Here is a 3772-nt window from a genome sequence, read left to right as displayed (position 1 = left end):
ACGCTCTCCATGGTCCCTCTGTAGAACACAGACAGGATGGGGGGAGGGAGATGGGCTTTCCTCAGACTTCGTTAATAAGTAAAGATGCTGCTGGGCTTTATTACTGATGGAGCTGGTGTTGAGTGACCAGGTAAAGTTCTCCACCAGATGAACACCAAGGAATTTGGTGCACTTGACGATCTCCACAGATCAATCAATCGATCACTCAATGGTCACTCTGTGTTTTTTGTTAACACGGCTAACAAAATGATTAGACCAGCATTACTCTTCATTTTAATTTTCATTTATTTTCATATAATTCACTAATTAGCTTTACTAATTGCCTCCTTGTGGTCCAGTGGAGGGATCCCGCCCTCTCACTGATTCCCAGGGTTCAATTCCCAGGCAGGAAGCTAACCCAGCCACTGAAGAGTTAACTATCAGTCTTGGTCCCAAGCCCAGATTATATGGAATGGTCATGTCAGGAAGGGCATCCGGTATAAAGCCACATAAAAAATGTGGACAAGGTGATCCACTCTGGTGACCCAAAACAGGGAGGAGCTGAAAGAACAACAACAAGGTAATTAAGGAGGTGAGCTCGGGCTACTCGTATCCATAGATTTCAGTAATGCATGATGATATAAATAATGACAACATTATTGTCACACTTTAATTATGTTACCCTCTAGTGATTGTTTAGATTAACAATATGTTCATTCAGCACAGCAGCTCCATCTGAGCAGATTTAGTATGTGATCTGTACAGCAGTTTGTTTCCCATCACCTGTAAGATACAGATACATCACTAACCAGGTTTGTCTTAGATTTTCCATATTTTTTCTTCTCATATTCAGGGAATGATGCAAGCAGCTACAACTTTGTTCTACATACAGCTGTTCTCCCTCATCTGAACACCAACCTCCCAAACCTCAACAGTTTTTCTATACTGTCTCCTGTGTCTGTGGCTCAAAGTTAACATCTAGATACCCACGTCCACTGTCCTGTATCTCTCCTGTACCCTAATGTTCTAAGACCATTAGAAGGCAGTTGCATTGGTAGACAACGTTATTGACAACATTAAACAACATTATTGCAGATTACTAACATGAGTAAATGTGGATAAATGGTTAAAGAAGGAAATAATTCAATCCTGATTCTGATCAAAGAGAGGAGTAATAATGAAAAATAATAAAATATTCACTGACTGATGCTGAATGTGGAGGATTTTACTTAAAGAAGAGACATTCTTAAACAGAGATCTAAGGATGTCTGACAATCAGGGATGAAAGTGCACAACTACAGTAAACACATGTCCCCTTACAGGACACTGTGTGAGATCAGCAGGTTGACCTCTGACCTTCAGAGCAGTGAGGAGTAAAGATTTACAGTTTTTAAAGTATGCTTAAAATACTTTAGTATGTTAAATCTCTGTTGTTTATTAACCTTCGTCTGGTGGCGGTTGCTCCAGTGTTGGCTTGTGGTTCTTGCTGACAGAATCTGCAGCACTTGAACACTGCTAAGTTAAAGATAGCCAGTGTCATCAGGCTAAAACCTGTAAACTGAAATGAAAAAAAGGATTAGTCAAATAAGTAAATATTTAAGCCAGAACATATGTGGACAACCAATCTGTAATATTTTAGAGGATGTAAATATTTTTAGACCTAAATTGCTTCATTTCTTATGTTGCTGTGACTCTGAATGCACTGAAGTTCTGACTCTGCTGTGCTGTGACTCTGAAGTCACTCTTTCACACAGTAAAACTCCTGAACGGTTAAAGACCAGACTTTTCTCTCTCACACTGATACACAGCTGATGATAAACACTTTTAGATGATAAATAAAGTGGGAAAAATACGGGCCTGGAGAGGAAGCTGTTATTAAGACAGTATGAATGAAATGATTTTAGTGTTGATTAAAACATGTCAGTGATCTGAGAAATGGCCCTAAGCTCCAGAGTTGTCTGTTGTCTGACACTGAGGTTTCATTTCTTCTTGGACAGCTTGGACAGAGCCAACGAACTGAATGTGTTTTTAAAAGGTTCAGCACACGATCCCCTGCTGGTCCATCCCACATAGGAACAGTCTTCACATCCTCACAGACACCAAATACACATCCACAGCAACATCACACAGGCTTGCTGAGTATCCCTGACCACAACCCCCCAATGCCTACCTCCACTGGGCTGACCACATCAACTTATTTCACTGTGGCGACCAACCAGGTGAGAAGACAGTTGGAGAGACTTGATCAAGGCAAGGCTGCAGGCCCTGGTGGTTTTAGTCCAAGGGTTCTGAAGTCCTGCGCTACTCAGCTTTCTGGTATCCTGAAGTACATCTACTACCTGAGTCTGATGCATGTTGTCTAGTGCCGATACCTTAGAAAGCCCCCCTATCTGGCCTCAGAGACTACAGACCGGTTGCTTCATGTCACATGGAAGGTGTTGGAGAGAATAGTTTTAGCCCACCTGGTCCCACAGGTGAACTTGCACTGGACCCAGTCCAGTTTGCTTACCAGCCTCATGTGGGTGTGGACGGTTTGACAATTATGATTTGTCTGTTGAATGTGATTTGGTCTAGAATAATTATTTTAGACCTACTGCTTTAACTTCTGTTGTGATGAAATGCATGGAAAAGCTCATTATGAGTTAATTCAAACTAGAAGTAGGTCCACACTTAGATTCTAATCAGTTCACTTACAAACATTGAAGAGGCCCTGATAATGCAATCAACAGTTTAGTGCACCTAGTGACTAAACATCTAGAGAATCCTAGGGCATATGCTAGACTGTTGTTTGTAGATTTCAGCTCAGCCTTTAATACCTTGCAGCCTCACTTTCTTTTGAAAACAATGCAGCAGATAAATGTCAATCCCTTTATTATTAAGTGGTTCCACTCATTTCTGACCAATCGCAGTCAGCAGGTTCGGGTGAATAGGACGCTGTCTGAATCTACGATTATCAGCACTGGTGCCCCACAGGGGTGTGTCAGTTCTCCAGTTCTGTTCCTTATATACTGATGAATGTACATGCAGTACTGGTAATAATTACATGATTAGGTTATCTGATAATGCAGCTGTTTTAGGTCTCATGTATGGAACATCAGATGTTGTTACTTACAAACATGAGGTTCAAAAGGTTCAGAATTTTGTCCAGTGGTGTGATAAACATTGCCTTTGACATGGAGTGTTCAGGTGGAAAATGTCTGAATTAGGGACCAACAGCGATTGTATTTTCTTCGTAGGTTGAGGGTAGCAACTTCTTACCTCAGGAAGACGCCTAAGAGTTCCTCAGTGTGTGCTTAATCGTTATAAGAACTCCTTTGTCCCACTGTCCATTAAAGCATTAAATGATAAGTTAGCTTGAGGTCAACAGTTATAAAAAAATGTTCTCCCCCATCTGGTGTCTGTAATTATATGTGACTATGATGATTAAAGGTGTGTTGCACAATAGGTAGGGTGCAATTTAGTTGTTCACTGTATATTGCGAGTAGGGCAGTGACAGTTTGCTGTATGTATTATATGTACCTAGTATGTTATTTGTATAAAACAGTAGATATCGTATTGTATGTGTCCAATACAAATTTCCTTCAGGACAATAAAGCTTATCTTATCTGATCTGATCTGATCTGATCTGATCTATGCAGTCATCTATCTGCTTCAGCGTGCTCACTCCTACCTGGATGGCAGCAGTGGCACTGTGAGGATCATGTTTTTTAATTTTTCTAGTGCTTTCAACACCATCCAACCATTCCTACTGAGTGAAAAGCTGTCAGCTCAACCACTCAGTATCAACCACCAT

At 40.9% G+C, this 3772-nt stretch overlaps 1 long non-coding RNA gene across 1 annotated transcript in view; it reads right to left on the bottom strand.

Annotated features, from left to right (window-relative positions):
- LOC131346581 (uncharacterized) overlaps window positions 1-3553 on the bottom strand; it is a 39387-nt gene extending 35834 nt beyond the window's left edge. The window contains exons 1-3 of the long non-coding RNA XR_009203644.1: window positions 1422-3553; window positions 662-762; window positions 1-540 (exon numbers count right to left, since the gene is read on the bottom strand). The exon at window positions 1-540 is cut by the window's left edge and continues 70 nt beyond it. This is a non-coding gene — a long non-coding RNA (uncharacterized LOC131346581). The remainder of the gene's footprint in view (window positions 541-661; window positions 763-1421) is intronic.
- Between the last annotated feature and the right edge of the window lie 219 nt (window positions 3554-3772).

Source organism: Hemibagrus wyckioides, linkage group LG26 (assembly GCF_019097595.1).
Source record: "Hemibagrus wyckioides isolate EC202008001 linkage group LG26, SWU_Hwy_1.0, whole genome shotgun sequence".
NCBI lineage: Eukaryota > Metazoa > Chordata > Actinopteri > Siluriformes > Bagridae > Hemibagrus > Hemibagrus wyckioides.
This window is presented reverse-complemented; position numbering and strand designations above follow the sequence as displayed.